An 18,432-nucleotide genomic window follows, 5' to 3' on the forward strand; every position below is an offset into this window, starting at 1 on the left:
TCACGCCATTCTCCTGCCTCAGCCTCCCGAGTAGCTGGGACTACAGGCGCCCGCCACCTCGCCCGGCTAGTTTTTTGTACTTTTTAGTAGAGACGGGGTTTCACCGTGTTAGCCAGGATGGTCTCGATCTCCTGACCTCGTGATCCGCCCGCCTCGGTCTCCCAAAGTGCTGGGATTACAGGCTTGAGCCACCGTGCCCGGCCAATTTTTTATTTTTTGAGACAGAGTTTCACTCTTGTTGCCCAGGCTGGAGTGCAATGGCGTCATCTCAGCTCACTGCAACCTCTGCCTCCTGGCTTCAAGTGAGTCTCCTGCCTCAGCCTCCCATGTAGCTGGGACAACAGGCAGACACCACCATGCCTAGCTAATATTTTGTATTTTTAGTAGTAGAGACGGGGTTTCATCGCGTTGGCCAGGCTGGTCTTGAACTGCTGACCTTGGGTAATCTGCCCTCCTCGGTCTCCCCAAGTGCTGGGATTACAGGCGTGAGCCACTGTGCCCGGCTGACAGTTTCTTTTTAAAGTAAATACTATTTATCTCTGCTTTATTTTGAAAAACAAAAAAAAGTTTTATAATAAGTGTATGGTTTTTTTTTTCCAACGAGAGTAATAAAGGTTTTATTTTAAAACAAAGACTTTAGAGTATTGCTTTTATAGAGTAATATGTTTCTAATAAATAGTTCCCTTTTTCTCCATCCAGTTACTTACCCTGTATTACGTGAGGGAAATGAAACAAAAAGACTAAATCCCCACTCCCAGCTACTCAGTGAGGTGGTAGCTGGGTAAGAAAACAACCCTTTCCTTTTAGATGAAATTGGAACTTAGGAGGTAGTTATCTTTGGGAGAGGCTTAAAGGGATTGATAATGATGATAAAAAATAATGGTAATGGCCATTTTTGATGAACCAGGCACTGTGCTAAGCACTTTATATTGGTTGCCATCTTCTAACAACCATATGATTGTTGTACTATGAGAAGTAGTGCCAGTGTAGTAGGAGTAAGGAGCATAGACTTTGGAGTCGGACCTCCTGCTTTGACACCTAAGTTTTGCCGGTAACTGATTGTGTGGCCTTGAACAAGAAAACTATGCCTCATTTATACAGATAGTCCCTGACTTACAGTGGTTCAACTTACAATTTTCAACTTTACGATGGTGCAAAAGCCATATACGTTAATTAGAAACTGCACTTGAAATTCTGAATTTTGATCTTTTCCTGGCCTAGTGACACATGGTATGATATGTTGTCATGATGCTGGGCTGCAGCAACAAGCTGCAGCTCCCAGTCAGCCATGCAATCATGAAGGCAACCAATACTGCACACTGTACTGTGTTTAATAAATTACATGAGACATTCAGGTTTATAATAGGCATTGTATTAGATAATTTTGCCGAGCTAGAGGCTAATGAATGTAAGTGTTCTGAGCATATTTAAGATAGACTCGGCTAAGCTATGATGTTTGGTAGGCTAAGTATGTTAATTGTGTTTTTGACTTACGGTATTCAGGATGTAACTCATCATAAGTCAAGGAGCATCTGTATCTGTACAGTGAGGATAATGGTAATACCTACCTCCTAAGATAGTGGTGACAGTTAAATGACATAAACTGTGTAAAGTGCTTAGCATAGTGCTTGGCACATAGAAAGTGCTTACCAAATGTCAGCTGTTACCATAAAAATTAAAATAGTTGTTATTCTCATTTAAAAGATGGATGAACAAAGGCTTAGAGAAATAAGGTAAATAAAGTAATTTACCTAAGTCACACAGCATATAAATGATGGAACTAGTTTGCATCCAGGCAGTCAAACTCCAGAGCTTTTGCTATTAACCATTACACTGCATCACCTTAGTAGGTTGAGAGGAAGACTAGGCAAAAACTGCATCTTGTCAAACTTGAGTGTAGGGGTAAAGGTCAGGCTTGAGTTCTGACTTACCTAACCTGCGTTGTGATCTTAAGGATCTTATCAGTGTAGCATGTGCCTTGATTATTCTCTGAATTGATTCTTCCCTAGATCCAAAGACATGAATGATAGGTTAGTTATATTCTCCTGCTGAGGGTTTGGGTGTTTTCTGGGCCAGGAAATGGAGCTTAACAAACACCTATGTCTCAGTGCTTTTTGGACCAGAAGTAAGAGCTTGTCCAGCCTCTCTTGCTATTATGCTTGTTTATTTTCTCACATGACTGGTAATGATGAGAAGTAGAACAGCGTACACATTGAGAATTCTTTTTGTTTTTTTTCTTTGAGACGGAGTTTCGCTCTTGTTGCCCAGGCTGGAGTGCAATGGCGTGATATCGGCTCACCGCAACCTCCGCCTCCCAGGTTCAGGCAGTTCTCCTGCCTCAGCATCCCAAGTAGCTGAGATTACAGGCATGTGACACCATGCCCGGCTAATTTTGTGTTTTTACTAGAGACGGGGTTTCTCGATGTGCCTCAGGCCAGTCTTGAACTCCTGGCCTCAGGTGATCCACCTGCCTCAGCCTCCCAAAGTGCTGGGATTACAGGCATTGAGCCACTGTGCCCGGCCACACATTGAGAATTTTCTACATGCTATGTACTCTACACGAATTATCTCATTTAATCCTTAAAAATAACCTCATGGTGACTCTTATCCCTGTTTTTTTTTGTTTTTTCCTTTTTGTGGAGAACGGGGTCTCGCTGTATTACCCAGGCAGGTCTCGAACTCCTGGGCTCAAGCTATCCTCCCGCCTCTGCCTCCCTGAGAGCTGGGATTACAGGCGTGAGCCACCGCGCCCGGCCTTATCCCTGTTTTATAGAGTTGAAGAGAGGTTAGAAAACTTGCTTCAAGTTGTGCAGTTAATAAGTAGTAGAGCAGGGATTTAAATAAGGCAGTCCTCCCTGAGTTCATGCTGGCGTTTTTTTGTTAAGATGGAGTCTTGCTCTGTGGCCAGGCTGGAGTGCAGTGGTGCAATCTTGACTCACTGCAACTACCTCCGTCTCCTGGGTTCAAGCGATTTTTCTGCCTCAGTCTCCTATGTAGCTGGGACTACAGGCACGTGCCAGCATGCCCAGCTAAATTTTTGTATTTTTTAGTAGAGATGGGGCTTCACCATGTTGGCCAGGATGCTCGATCTCTCGACCTCGTGATCCGCCCCCCTCCGCCTTCCAAAGTGCTAGGATTACAGGCGAGAGGCACTGCGTCCAGCCCCGAGTTCATGCTCTAACCTCTGCACTCTACTGCTTGTAGTCTTTTCTTACCTCTGTTAAGTAGGTAGTACGGACTGTGTGGTTTAAGAGTAGTAGGCCCAGTTCTGTTTTTCTCATATGAAAAATGGGAAGATTTTACCACTGGACTAGGAATAACGAGGACTATGATTTTGTCTTGCCCCTGCCACCAACTTGCCATATTTAGGATTTCACTTTTTTTAGTTTTATGGTGCTAATTTATTAAACAAAGGGGTTGCGACCAGGCGCGGTAGCTCATGCCTGTAATCCCAGTACTTTGGGAGGCTGAGGTGGGTGGATCACAAAGTCAGGAGTTTCAGACCAGCCTGGCCAATATGGTGAAACCCTGTCTCTACTAAAAATACAAAAAAAAGGCCGGGTGTGGTGGCGTGCGCCTGTAGTCCCAGCTACTCAGGATGCTGAGGCAGGAGAATCACGTGAAACCAGGAGGTGGGGGTTGCAGTGAGTCAAGATTGTGCCATTGCACTCCAGCCTGGGCGACAGAGCAAGACTCTGTCCCCAAAAAAAACAAAAAAAGCAAAACAAAACGGTTGCTCTAGATGGCCTCTGAGGTCTCTTTGAACTCTGATGTCCTGTAATTGATCATAGGAAGTAAGAGTAACACGTGCCTTAGCTCCTTGAGTTTGGGGCAGTGGTATTTGTGAGTTCTTTTTTTTTTTTTTGAGACAGAGTTTCTGTCGCCCAGGCTGGAGTGCAGTGGCACGATCTCGGCTCACTGCAAGCTCCACCTCCTGGGTTCATGCCATTCTGCCTTAGCCTCCTGAGTAGCTGGGACTACAGGTGCCCACCACCACGCCCGGCTAATTTTTTTGTATTTTTAGTAGAGACGGGGTTTCACCGTGTTAGCCAGGATGGTCTTGATCTCCTGACCTCGTGATCCGCCTGTCTCAGCCTCCCAGAGTGCTGGGATTACAGGTGTGAGTCACCACGCCCAGCTGTGAGTTCTTAGAGAGTCTGCCTTGTGCAGGGAAGATGCCAGATTCTAGGGCAAGGGATGAACCGTCTCCCTGAAGAAGGTAGATCTAGGTTCTTTTTTTGAGGCTGGTTGCCAAGGGAACCCAGCCTCTGGCCAGCAACAGCCAGGAATGCTTTGGTTGAGGCTTGGGTACACATAATGAAAACAAGCCGCACATTTAGGTTTCATTCCTTGCCTTTCTCCCATTTCCACCTTTCCTTTTTCTTTCCTTTTTAAGCTGCTAGTTTTAAACACATTCATGTGTCACACACTGTTTTAAGTACTTAACATTAAGTATCGTATTGTTTAATCTTCACAGTAATCTTACGAAATAGGTACTTCTATTCTAAACTAGAGGCAAGTAGAGTTAAGTAATCTGTCCAGATTTACTCAAGAGAAAGTAGTATCAAACCTGTACTTTTAGCTACCTAAGTTGTACTACCCTGGTTGTTCCTTTAATAGAGGGGGACTTTTTATTTATTTAGTGTTTTTTTTTTTTTTTTTTTTTTTTTAGTTTAGAATAAAAACTCTTGGAGCTGAAAAGAGCCTTTGAAGTAATTTAATGCAGTCTTCTTGTCTCCAGCCTGCCATCCAGTTACAGGAATGCTTTCTATCATTCTACTGACAAATGATCTTTCAAATTCTCTTTGAATACCTCCATTAATAGGGGAGCTCATCACTTCTTGAGGACATTATTGTTGAAAAGCTCTCATTGGTAGAAATATAATAATACTTTTTTGAGACAGGGTCTTGCTCTGTCTCACAGGCCAGAGTGCAGTGTTGGATTACAGCTCACTGAAGCCTCAACTTCCCTGGCACAAGTGATCCTCCCCCTCAGCTTCTCCCGAGTAGCTGGGAATACAGGCACATGCCACCATGCCCAGCTGTTGTTGTTTTTTTTTTTTTTTTTTTTTTTTTTAGTTGTTTGTAGAGATAGGGTTTCACTATATTGTTCAGACTGGTCTCAAATTCCTGGGGTCAAGTGATCCTTCTGCCTTGACCTCCTAAAGTGCTGGGATTATAGGCATGAGCCACCATGCCCAGCAAAAATTATTTTTTATTTTATTTTTATTTTATTTTTGAGACAGAATCTCGCTCTGTTACCCAGGATGGAGTGCAGTGGCACAATCTTGGCTCACTGCAACCTCTGCCTCCCGAGTTCAAGTGATTCTCCTGCCTCAGCCTCCCCAGTAGCTGGGAGTACAGGCACCTGACATCATGCCTGGCTAATTTTTTAATTTTCAGTAGGGACAGGGTTTCACCATGTTGACTAGGTTGGTCTCAAACTCCTGACCTCAAGTGATCCTCCTGCCTCTGCCTCCCAAAGTGCTGGGATTACTGGCGTAAGCCACTGTGCCCGGCCACCTGGCCTTTTTCTATTTTTAAGAGAGAGGGTCTTGCTATTTCACCCAGGCCAAAGTGCAGTGGTGTGATCATAGCTTACTGTAGCCTTGAACTCCTGGGCTCAAGTGATCCTCCTGCCTCAGTCTTCTGAGTAGCTGGGACTACCGTGTGCCACCACACCAGGCTAATTCTAAAAATTTTCTGTAGAGGCTAGGTGCAGTGGCTCACGCCTGTAATCCTAGCACTTTGGGAGGCCGAGGTGGGTGGATCACTTGAGTCCAGGAGTCTGAGATCAGACTGGCCAATGTGGCGAAACCCCGTCTCTACTAAAAATAAGAAAGTTCGCTGGGCATGGTGGTTCACATCTGTAATCCTACCTACTTGGGAGGCCGAGACACGAGAATTGCTTGAACCCAGGAGGCAGATGTAGCAGTGAGCTGAGATTGTGCCACTGCACTCCAGTCTGGGCAACAGAGCGAGACTCTTTCTTATAAAAAAAAAAGAAAAATTTCTTTAGAGACTAGGTCTTGCTATGTTGCCTGGGTTGGTCTTGGACTCCTGACCTCAATCAGTCCTCCTGCCTTGGCCTCCCAAAGTTCCGGGATTACAGACATGAGCCACTGCGCCCTGCTGAAAATTATTTCTTATTTTGAATTGAAATCTAATCGAGACTTCTCATTAATTTTTATTTTTATTTATGTTTGTGACGGAGTCCCACTCTGTCGCCCAGGCTGGAGTGCAGTGGCATGATATTGGCTCACTGCAGCCTCCACCTCCTGGGTTCAAGTTATTCTCCTGCCTTGGCCTCCTGAGTAGTTGGGATTACAGGTGTGTGCCACCACGCCTGGCTAATTTTTGTATTTTTAGTAGAGACGGGATTTCACCATGTTGGCCAGGCTGGTCCTGAACTCCTCACCTCAGGTGATCCTCCCACCTCAGCCTCCCAAAGTGCTGGGATTACAGGCGTGAACCACTGTGCCTGGCCTAATTTTAGACCAGTACCCCAGAACTGTACAGAATAAATGTAATACATCTTCCGCATGCCAACTTGTGAACCTTTGAAGACAGTCTTCCTATGTGTAAGACATATTTGCAGTTTATCCTAATATCTAAACTTTCTTTCAATTCAGATCAGTCTGCACAAAAGGAATTTCTACCTCTCCCTACTTTGTAAATGCAGCCTGACAAATTTGTGCTTCACTTAGGATTATTTAGTTAGAAGGTGGGTATGCTGTTCCTTCCTCCTTGAAGAATGAATAAGTGTTGACCTCAGTTTACAATTGTCTGTGAGTTTGGAGGGTTTACAGTCTCCTACTCTTGTAATCATTAGGAGGTCAGGCTGCTGCCCTGCTGCATACACCATCAGAGCTCACAAAATGGCTGGAAGTTTATCCGGGCACTTGACAAACTGCATTTACTTCATCAGGCCACTAGGTGATGAACAACTCACAAACCCAGACTGCCAAGGACTGTGGTATACAGGGCAGTTTCTGCTTACACTTGGAAAGGCCATTCGAAGTTATCTGGTCCAAACTCATTAAAAGGTTTTTGCTGGAGAGAGGAAACATGTTTTTTCTATAGTTTGTCTTTCCTAGCTTTGTTACAGTTAAATATTAATTGGCTGGGACTTTTTTTTTTTTTTGATATGGAGTCTCACTCTGTCACCCAGGCTGGTGTGCAGTGGCACAATCTCGGCTCACTGCAACCTCCGCCTCTCGAGTTCAAGTGATTCTCCTGCCTCAGCCTCCTACAGGCGTACGCCACCGTGCCCAGCTAATTTTTGTGTTTTATTTTTTTAGTAGAGACAGGATTTCGCCATGTTAGGCTGGTCTCGAGCTACTGACTTCGTGATCGTCCACCTTGGCCTCCCAAAGTGGTGGGATTATAGGCGTGAGCCACCGCTCCCAGTCAAGTAGGACATTTCTTTGAGTGATTTTCTTAGAAGTGGGGCATGGGTGGTACTTTCAAAGTCTTTTAATGTCCAATTTCTTTTTAACCTTTGTGTATGAATGATATTGCGGTTAGGTTTAGAATTCTTGGAATACTGGTCCTAGTCTTGACAGAGTCTAAGTAGCTTTCCAGTGTTTTGAGTTTCTGGTGATACAGATGAGAAGTCTAGTGGGATTTTTTTTCCTTGTAAGTAATAATCTGTTCTCTTGTTCTGGAAGTTTGTGAATTTTTATTTATGCTTAGAGTTTCCTGTGGTATGCTTCCTGTATGTCTTTTTTTTTTTGAGATGGAGTCTTGTTCATGTCGCCCAGTCTGGAGTGCAATGGCACGATCCCAGCTCTTTGCAACCTCTGCCTCCTGGGTTCAAGCGGTTCTTCTGCCTCAGCCTCCTGAGTAGCTGGGATTACAGATGCGTGCCACCACGCCTGGCTAATTTTTGTATTTTTAATAGAGATGAGGTTTTGCCATGTTGGCCAGGCTGAGGTGTATGCCTTTTAAAAATAACCCTTGTTGGCACTCGATGAGCCTTTTAGACTTAAGAACTTAAAGTCTTTTTTCAGTTCAAGGTTGTTTTATTGCTTCCCTTTCTTTTATTTCCAGCCTCTTTACTTTATAGATGAGAAAATTGAAATTGAGCTCAGAAAGGTGAAGTGACTTGTCCAAGGTCATATAGCTAGTTACAGATGAACCTCAAGCAAATAACCTGACTCCTTTGATGAACTAGACTTTTGTGTATTGAATATTGCTCCACTGAGAGGGCCATTATGAACAACTTGGAAACTTTTTAGTGAGACAGGAATTTTCAAGGCTTTGTGGGGAGATGAAGGAGGAGGAAGGGATAAAATTCATTATGTGTGGCCCATTTGAAGGGCTAAATAATTCGCACGTTCCCTGTGTCCCAGTTACTGGAGCTACCCCAAAGCTCTAAAATGTAATAAAACCAGGAAATTGCTTGAGCACTTGGAGAATTAGATTTTTAGTAGTCAGGAGTTGGATAAATGTGGTCATGCCCTATTGTAAATATCAGAAAACATAAATGGCATCTGAAGGCTTGGAGACAGACATCATAAACCATGTCTTATCAGTGGTCTGGTTTCTGTTTTGAGTTCCAACCTGGGACGCTTCTGCTGGGAACCACCTGTTCCTGGCTCTGTTGATCTTTGGATTTCCCCAGCCCTTTAGTCCCTTTCAGTTTTGAAATGAAACCTACTCCAGAGGGCGAGGTCAGGTATGAAGAGGACTTTGACAGCTCACCTTGGGTTGTTTTTTTTCCCCAGAGCTGTCTAGTATGTGACTGTGTGAGGTGTCAGGACCAGCAGGCTGTGATATAGATTAATTGATGGTGAATCAGCTGTTGGGTAAGGTCTGGGCTGTGTCATTTTTTGGGTAACCAGGAAAACATGACCAAATACATTGTCTTTCATCTACAGAAAGTTGAAACTTAAGGGTGCAGTCACCAGAAAGCTGCCCATGATCATCTCTGCCTTTGGTCTACTGATGAAGGAAAGGCTTTTTTTTTTTTTTTTTTTTTTTTTTTTTTTGGAGACAGAGTTTTGCTCTTGTTGCTCAGGCTGGAGTACAATGGCACAATCTCTACTCACTGCAACCTCCACCTCCTGGGTTCAAGCGATTCTCCTGCCTCAGCCTCCCGAGTAGCTGGGATTACAGGCATGCGCCACCATGACTTGGGTAATTTTGTGTTTTTTTTTAGTAGAGACGGGTTTTCTCCATTTTGGTCAGGTTGGTCTCGAACTCCCGACCTCATTCAGGTGATCCACCCGCCTCGGCCTCCCAGAGTGTTGGGATTACAGGCATGAGCCACTGTGCCTGGCCGAAGGAAAGGCTTTAATTTGCCTTCATCTTGCCTCATTTGTAGATCTTCCTTACCTCCTTTCTATTTACATCTGTAGCTTCGTTCTGCTGCTCTAGCTACTAAACCTTTACATAATGTGCCTTTTGGAATTGCTGCTTTGGAATTGACTCCTCTAGATACCCCTAGAAACCCCCGTTCTCCAACCAGACTCACAGAATGCAGCTTGCCTCCTCCTTTTTCTGTAAACCTGATTTCCATAAGATTGCAGCACTTCACTTGGAATCTTCACAAGTGAAACTAGCTCTTTCTTCAACCCACCCCTTACTACTTCACCCCTGACTTTGCCTGACTGTTGCTCAGCCCCATTCCTCAGCACTCCAGAGCTGCTTCCAAATGGCCAGATACTTTCAAATACCTTTTTCTGTTTGAAATTTTTGCTGGCCAGCAAGGCCACTTGATCACTGTCCTTGAAGCTGGCATCTATACCCATTTCCCCTGTGTTTGTTGAGACTTTGATGTCTGATCTCCCCTCCTAGGGCTATAGCCCAGGCTCAGGGATTGGTGGCCAGGCCTTGCCTGGAGCCAAGGATTTGGGATAGAATATGGAATTAGGGGGCTTGGTGTTAACATTTCAGAGGTAGGCGGATGAGAAGCCAGAATACGTGAACTTCAAGGCCAGTGGAGGATGGGAAGGACAGAGAGAATTTAGTATCTGAAGCAAAAGATTTCCTTTGTAAGCTCCTTCTTCTGTGCATTCTTTTGAAAAATTATTTAATTTACAGAGAATATAATAAATTATATTTTTAAAATATCAAAACATAGAGCATATTTTGACTATTCCTATCTCCCTATTTCAGTTATTTGTGTATTCACTAGAGGTAACGTGTTGGTGGTTTGGAATGTACCTGCCATACTTTTTCTTGTGTGTTTACTTACATATGTATGAACCCAGAAAAAATTTAAAGTATTATTTTGTATTTTATTTAATTCTCTATACAAGTGATATAACATTTTATGTATTGTTCTGGTATTCTTTGATTTAATAACATACTTTGACAGTATTCCATGTTAATAAAAAAAGGCATATCTCATTCTTTTTGGTGCTGGATAGTATTTCATAGAATGGATATGCTGTATTTTAGTTGGCTGTTTTTCTATTAAGACATTAAGGTATTTCCAGTTTTTGGGTGATCTCAACCTCTTTGGCGGCTTCAGTTACCATCTACATGTGGATGGTTCCCAAATCTCCAGCCCAGATCTCTAGACCAGATTATCCAACTGCTTACAACTCCACTGGGATGTCTTGTAGCCCCCTGCTTTTTCTCACTTGCTCCTTCTCCAGTGCCCAATCATATACATTATAGACAGCATGCAGTAGCTAAAGCCCCAGACATAGCAATGATTAATCATTCCTTCCTTCCCTTCCCACATCTGACAACCAGTCACTAGGACTTGTCCTCCCTACCTCCTCAATATTTCTTGAATGTAATCACTTTTTCTCTCCATTGCTACTACCCTGTACCTTAGTTTTTAAATTTATAAAAGAGTACTTGTGAGGATTAAGTGAATTAATATATGTAAAATACTTAGAATAATAGATTGGCACCTACTAATTGCTATATGAATGTTAGTTGTTATTATCATCATTATCTTAGTTTATATAATCCGTTATCTATCACTGCCTCCAGTCTTAATTTTATTCGCCCCTACCTCCATTCCATTCTCCACACTACAGCCAGAGTGGTCTTTATAAAATGGAAGAATGGGCCAGGCATGGTGGCTTATGCCTGTAATCCTAGCAATTTGAGAGGCCAAGATGGGAGGATCACTTGAGCCCAGGAGTTCAAGGCAACATAGTGAGACCCTGTCTCTACAAAAAATAACAAATTAGCCACGTGTGGTACTGGTGCACACCTGTGGTCCCAGATACTTGGGAGGCTGAGCTTGGGAGGTTGAAGCTGCAATGAGTTGTAGTGATGCCACTGCACTCCAACCTTGGTGACAGAGCGAGACCTTGTCTCAAAAAAAATAAAAATGTAAGAATGATTGCTTAAATGATAATTCCCCTGCTTAAAAAGATGTCAGTGAGGCCGGACGCGGTGGCTCACGCCTGTAATCCTGGTGCTTTGGGAGGCCAAGGCAGGTGGATCACCTGAGGTCAGGAGTTCAAGACCGTCTGGCCAACATGGTGAAACCCCATCTCTACTAAAAATACAAAAATTAGCTGGGTGTGGTGGTGGGGGCCTGTAATCCCAGCCACTCAGGAGGCTGAGGTAGGAGAATCACTTGAACCTGGGAGGTGGAGGTTGCAGTGAGCTGAGTTTGCACCATTGCACTCCAGCCTGGGCAACAAGAGCAAAACTCTGTCCTAAAAAAAAAAAAAAAAAAAAAAAGTAAGATATTAGTGATATTTCCATTTAACTACTTTGTGTTTTGGAGACAGAGTCTCTGTCTCCTGGGCTTGAGTGCAGTAGTGTGATTTTGGCCTACTGTAACCTCTGCCTCCTGGTTTCAAGCGGTTGTCCTGCCTTGGCCTCCCAAAGTGCTGGGATTACAGGTGTGCGCCACCATGCCCAGCTAATTTTTGTATTTTTAGTAGAGATGGGGTTTCACCATGTTGGTTAGGCTGGTCTTGAACTCCTGGCCTCAAGTGATCCACCCACCTTAGCCTCCTAAAATTCTAAGATTACAGGCGTGAGCCACTGCACCCAGCCTCTATTGAGCTTTTAATGACATCCTTTTATTGAGATACCTGATTTTTCTTTTCTTTCCTTCCTTTCTTTTCTGTTCTTTTTGTGTTTTTGTTTTGTTTTGTTTTTTTTTAGTCAAAATCCTCATTCTGTAACCCAGGCTGTAGTGCAGTGGGATCTTCCTAGTGCAGAAGGGATCTTCCTGCCTCAGCCTGAGCAGTAGCTGGGACTAAAGGCATGTGCCACCATGCCTGGCTAGTTTTTAAAAAATTTTTTTGTAGAAACGAGGTCTCACAGCTCGTCTCTGTGCCACTGCACCCTGCCCCTGCTTTTAAATGCCATCTCTTCAGACAGGTCTTCCCCTGACTATCTAATGATTCTAAAGTGTCTACCCATATGCTTTTATTGTATCACCTTATTTTAATACTGTGATCGCACTTATCAATATCTGATAATTTTCTGGTTTATTTACATATTTGTTTATAGTCTTCTCTAATTAGAAGAGAACAGGGATATTGTCTGTTTTTTTTTTTTTTTCTTGAGACGGAGTCTTGCCCCGTTGCCCAGGCTGGAGTGCAGTGGTGCGATCTCGGCTCACTGCAAGCTCCGTCTCCCAGGTTCATGCCATTTTCCTACCTCAGCCTCCCGAGCAGCTGGGACTACAGGTGCCCGCCACCATGCCCGGCTAATTTTTTGTATTTTTAGTAGAGATGGGGTTTCACCGTGTTAGCCAGGATGGTCTCGATCTCCTGACCTCGTGATCTGCCTGCCTCGGCCTCCCAAAGTGCTGGGATTACAGGCGTGAGCCACCGCCCTGGGCCTTTTTTTTTTTTTTTTTAGTTGGAGTCTCGCTCTCTTGCTCAGGCTGGAGTGCAGTGGTTCTATTTTGGCTTACTGCAACCTCTGTCTCCCGGGTTCGAGCAATTCTCGTGCCTCAGCTTCCTCAGTAGCTGGGATTACAGGCGTGTGCCACCATGCCTGGCTAATTTTTGTATTTTTAGTAGGAACAAGATTTCACCGTGTTGACCAGGCTGGTCTTGAGCTCCTGACCTCAAATGATCCGCCCACCTTGGCCTCTCAGAGTGCTGCGATTACAGGTGTGAGCCGCTGTGCCTGGTTGGTATTGTTTGTTTAATTCATTGTTGTGTTCCTAGCATCTAGGACAATGTCTGACACATTATTGACAATAAATACTTGTGAAGTGAATAGTAAAACAACTTCCTTTGTCCTATTAGGCCCTTTTGGCCTCTCCAGCATCATCTGTATCAGTCCCCTATCTTGACCTTCCCATCCTCCAGCTCATGACATGTCTTTAGATGTGCTTTCTTGCTGCAGGGCCTTTGCATGTGCTCTTCACTGTACCTAGAACACACCATTCTAGGCACTGCCTAGAGTGCTCTGCCACTGCCTGGATAGCTCCTGTTCATCATCCAAGTTACAGCTTAGGTATAACTTCACCTGATTAGCCTCGATCATGCAACTCTGCATACTTTGCCATTAATTATCATATGTATTGTAATTCTTTTGTTGTCTGTGTCCTTCCCTAGACTATAAGCTTATGTTGTGCTCACCATGAATTCCTAGTCAAAGCTTATCAGCAGTGGCTACTACGACCTTTGTGGGAGGGGGATAGAGTATCAGGGGCAGCACCTGAAGTCTAGGAAGGTGTACTTTAGGATGTCAGGGTGAGTTTTAAACACTGGCCCTTGGTTCATTGTCATTCTTCCTATTTCGTCCATCTTTTTTGATCCCCTTACTTGGCTGGATGAACCATCTAAAATGATTGGGTCATATCCATGAAACCAGGGTAAGCCTGACACAAAAGACTTGCTCATGAAGGCAGCATGTGTCCTGAGGATAAAGGTTGAGAATCTGGGTAGGCATATTATTAACTTCAGGTAGCTGAGGGCAGATTAACTGACAGTGGAGTAGAATTCTAAGCAAGGAAGGAAGCAAAAGGCCTGAAGGATGAGACAAGGCTGAAGCAGGAAGCTGAATCATTAAGTCATAAACCTGGAGCACTTGGATAGTGAGTAGAGTGTAAGAAGGAATAGGGCAAGCAGTTCAGGATTAGGGTCATAAATAATCTTGGGGATTACTTAAATCATCTTTTAGCATTCTTACCTCTTTAGTTTGGAACCAGCTTTTGGATTATAGAAAGGATCAGTTAGTTGACATACAAGGATTTGAGTGAGAGTGTATATTACTTTTTTTGTATTTTATGGGCTCTTTACTTTTTTTTTTTTTTTGAGACGGAGTCTCGCTCTGTTGCCCGGGCTGGAGTGCAGTGGCCGGATCTCAGCTCACTGCAAGCTCCGCCTCCCGGGTTTTACGCCGTTCTCCTGCCTCAGCCTCCCGAGTAGCTGGGACTACAGGCGCCCGCCACCTTGCCTGGCTAGTTTTTTGTATTTTTTTAGTAGAGATGGGGTTTCACTGTGTTAGCCAGGATGGTCTCGATCTCCTGACCTCGTGATCCGCCCGTCTCGGCCTCCCCAAGTGCTGGGATTACAGGCTTGAGCCACCGCGCCCGGCCGGGCTCTTTACTTTAAAATGAAATCCCCAGAAATCCTACCTTAACTTTTCCCCCATCTCAATTTCTGCTGCCAAGAGCCTATCATCCATACTTTTAAATATATCAGGTTCAACTCCCTTATCTTTGAAACAAGTTACGTGTACAGAAGCCTGCAGTAGTGCTGGAGCTTCCTTCAGATAGGTTGAAGGGAGTGAGCTGTCTTCAGGCTACCTCCTCCCACTGAACCAGGCATAGGAGCTGGCCTCAGCAGCCTTAGGAGTTCAGGACTCTGTTTAACATGAATCTGTGGAATTTCTCTCTGAATTTTGGGGAGCAAGTATTCTGTAGAATATAGTATGGGACTCTGTCCGTGAGGCATAGCAAAAAGTAGTAGAAGACTGGCTGGATGTGCATGAATGGTGGGATCTGAAGGTATGTAGGAGTGGGCATCAAGGTTTTTGACCTGGCTCTTAAATTTTGACAGGGCTGGGGGTACTGATGTGCCAAGTAGAGAGTCTTGAGGGGTAGCGCTAGTCCCTGGCCCTTAGAGGTGTTTTGAATGTTTTTGTATGTAGCTCAGAGCTCTTTTGCAGGCTGATGGGGATTCATGAAGATAGAGTACTTACTGAGGAAGGGTGTGTTCTCTTTTGAAGGTTGGATGGAGTGGTTATGTGCACAGACTGGGCAGTCTATGGCCTGGTCATCTAGTCTCTGTGAGGTGAGGCACCTGCATTCCCTTCCTAGGGCCGTGCTGGGAAAACCAACCTAAGAGAGCTGGAGATCATGACTGTTGTTAGTGATTTCCGTGAGACTACTCACTGTCTTTACTTGCTCCTTCTGTTCTCTTAAGTCCCATGGCTGTAGTGTCCTGCCTTCTATTTTCTGCTTTAGGACCTCCAAATTCCATAATTCATTCAGATTCTCTTTCTAGAGACAAGGTCTCACTATGTTGCCCAAGCTAGAGTGTAGGGCCGTTCACCGGCATGATCATAGCACACTACAGCATTGAACTTGAGCTCGAATGATCCTTCTGCCTCAGCCACCCAAGTAGCTGGGATATAGGTGTGCGCCTTCACACCTAGCTCAGACTGCTCTGTCTTACTTAATGCCCAGCTTGACTCTGGCTTTACAAGTACTCTAATTATGACATTGACAGCCAGCTTCAAGTAAGGGCCTTTCTTCATTATCCTTGTTCCTAGAGTTATGGTTTTGAAGCTTTAGTGTATCAGAATTACCCATGAGGGTGAGGGAGGGGGCGCTGGATATTTGTTTAAAATGCAGGTTCCTGGTGTTAACTGCTAGATACTCTAATTCAGTAAGTTTGGGGTGGTGACCAGGAATCTGCAGCTTGATCAGCCTCCCAGGTGATTCTGATACTAGTCATCATCTCCAGATCGTATATATATATATTTTTTTGAGATGGAGTTTCGCTCTTGTTGCCCAGGCTGGAGTGCAATGGCGCGATCTTGGCTCACTGCAACTTCTGCCTCCCGGGTTCAAGCAATTCTCCTGCCTCAACCTCCTGAGTAGCTGGGATTACAGGCACCTGCCACCATGCCCAGCTAATTTTTTGTATTTTCAGTACAGACGGGGTTTCACTATGTTGGCCAGGCTGGTCTCAAACTCCTGAGCTCAGGCAGTCCACCTGCCTCAGCCTCCCAAAGTGCTGGGATTATAGGTATGAGCCACTGCACCTAGCCAAAGATATCTATTTTCTCCTTTTTTTTTTTTTTTTTTTTTTTTCTTTTTGGAGACGGAGTTTTCGCTCTTGTCACCCAGGCTTGCAGTTGCAATAGAGTGATCTTGGCTCACTGCCGGCCTCTACCTCCTGGGTTCAAGGAGATTCTTCTGCCCTCCAGCCTCCGGAGCTAGCTGGGACATGCAGGGCATCCACCACCACACCCAGTAAATTTTTTTTTTTTTTTTTTTTTGTATTTTTAGTAGAACGGAACGGTTTTGTCACTGTTGGACAGGCTGGTCTTGCAACTCCTGACCTCAGGTGATTCCACCCGCCTCCCCAAAGTTTCTGGGTGGATTGCTCCTCCAGACCATATTTAGAGATATTTTGACTTACAGGACTCTGCCACTTCTCTACCCTTGAAGGGGCATGGAAGAGATTTGAGTTCTTTACTTGGATCCTGTAGTATCTGGTCCCTGCATGTTTCTCAAGTCTCATCCCAGGCCCCTCCTTCCCTACTCTTGGCACCCTCATCTGCTCACAGTTCGTTGACCCCTTCTCCAGCGGTTTCTGGCCTGAGAGCCTTTGCAATGCTGTATAGCCTCTGCCTGGAACAGTCTTTACTGTGCATTTTGCCTCAATTAACTATCCCTTGCTTTTTTTTGAGACGGAATCTCACTCTGTCACCCAGGCTGGAGTGTAGTGGCATTATCTCAGCTCACTACAACCTCCGCCTCCCGAGTTCAAGCGATTCTCCTGTCTCAGCTTCTCGAGTAGCTGGGACTATAGGCATGCACCACCATGCCTGGCTAATTTTTGTATTTTTAATAGAGACGGGGTTTCTCCATGTTGGCCAGGCTGGTCTTGAACTCCTGACCTCAAGTGATTCACCCGCCTTGGCCTCCCAAAGTGTTGGGATTACAGGCGTGCGCCACCGCACCCAGCCTGTCCCTTGCCTTTAATTGTCAAGTAAGCATTATCTCCTCTTGAAGGGTTTTTTTGGCGCTATATATAAACTGTTAGCACTTCATTTGTTTACATAAGACCACTTAACTGTTTGTCTTTCTCTCTTGGTGGGTTTGAAGCTCTGTGAGGGCAGGGAGCTTGTTCCTGGTCGTGTATCTTCAGTGCCTAGTATGTAGAGGCACTCAATAACTACTTGTTGACTAATCCACATTTTTATCTTCTTCTTAGTATCTGTGTTGTTGGATTGTGGCTCTGCACAACTCTTTTTTAAATTGAGACAGAGTTTAGCTGTTGTTGCCCAGGCTGGAGTGCAGTGAAGCGATCTCGGCTCACTGCAACCTCCGCCTCACAGGTTCAAGCAATTTTCTTGCCTCAGCCTCCCAAGTAGCTGGGATTACAGGTGTGTGCCACCACACCTGGTTAATTTTGTATTTTTTTTTACTAGAGACGGGGTTTCACAATGGTGGTCAGACTGGTCTCAAACTCTTGACCTCAGGTGATCCACCTGCCTTGGCCTCCCAAAGTGCTGGGATTACAGGTGTGAGCCAATGTGCCTGGCGGCTCTGCCCAACTCTTGCCCTTTGTATGTATTGTTGCCTCTTCCAGAAACACCCTTTCTCATGTCAACTTGGCAGATTCCTTCTTGTCCTTTACTACTTCTTTAAGCATTTCTTTGACTTCTGAGACAGTGCTGGTTCAACAGAGACAGCACTGTTTCCTCTTTAATAGGCTTTTTTTTTTTTTTTTTTTTATAGTCTCACTCTGTTGCCCAGGCTGGAGCACGGTGGTGTGATCTTGGCTTACTGCAACCTTCGCCTCCTGAGTTCAAGCAGTTCTCATGCCTCAGCCTCCCAAGTAGCTGGAATTACAGATGTGTGCCACCACACCCGGCTAATTTTTGTATTTTTAGTGAACATGGGTTTTACCATGTTGGCCAGGCTGGTCTCGATTTCCTGAGCTCAGGTGATCCACCTGCTTTGGCCTCCCAAAGTGCTAGGATTACAGTCATGAGCCAGCACACCTAGCATTCTAATAGGCTTTTCAACCGTATGTTGTGATTTCACCTGTGTAAGAGATAGATGGTAGCGCCTCTCTTTTACAGGTGACAACCAGAGGCTCTAAGAAAGGGGTCCCCAACCCTAGTCTGTGGCTCATTAGGAACAGGTTGCACAGCAGGAGGTAAGTGGTGGGCAAGTGAGCAAAGCTTCGTCTATATTTTTACAATCATCACTCGCATTGCTGCCGGAGCTCTGCCTCCTGTCAGATCAGTGGCAGTGTTAGATTCTCTTAGGAGTGGGAACTCTATTGTGACCTGAGGAAG

General features: G+C 44.7%; 1 long non-coding RNA gene across 14 annotated transcripts in view; it reads left to right on the plus strand.

Moving 5' to 3' along the window:
- LOC108516350 (uncharacterized) overlaps nt 1-18,432 on the plus strand; it is a 111,820-nt gene that overhangs the window by 13,487 nt on the left and 79,901 nt on the right. For 3 of the 14 annotated variants that reach the window (XR_001881783.1, XR_001881791.1, XR_001881792.1), the window contains one exon: nt 18,214-18,290. The exons of 9 other annotated variants lie outside the window; for them this stretch is intronic. This is a non-coding gene — a long non-coding RNA (uncharacterized LOC108516350). Of the gene's footprint in view, nt 1-6,632; nt 6,725-18,213; nt 18,291-18,432 lie in introns of all 14 variants that reach the window. 2 more of the 14 variants (XR_001881794.1, XR_001881795.1) reach the window with 1 other exon arrangement.

The sequence above is a fragment of the Rhinopithecus bieti genome, unplaced genomic scaffold (assembly GCF_001698545.2).
Source record: "Rhinopithecus bieti isolate Rb0 unplaced genomic scaffold, ASM169854v2 scaffold_36315, whole genome shotgun sequence".
NCBI classification, from domain to species: Eukaryota; Metazoa; Chordata; class Mammalia; order Primates; family Cercopithecidae; genus Rhinopithecus; species Rhinopithecus bieti.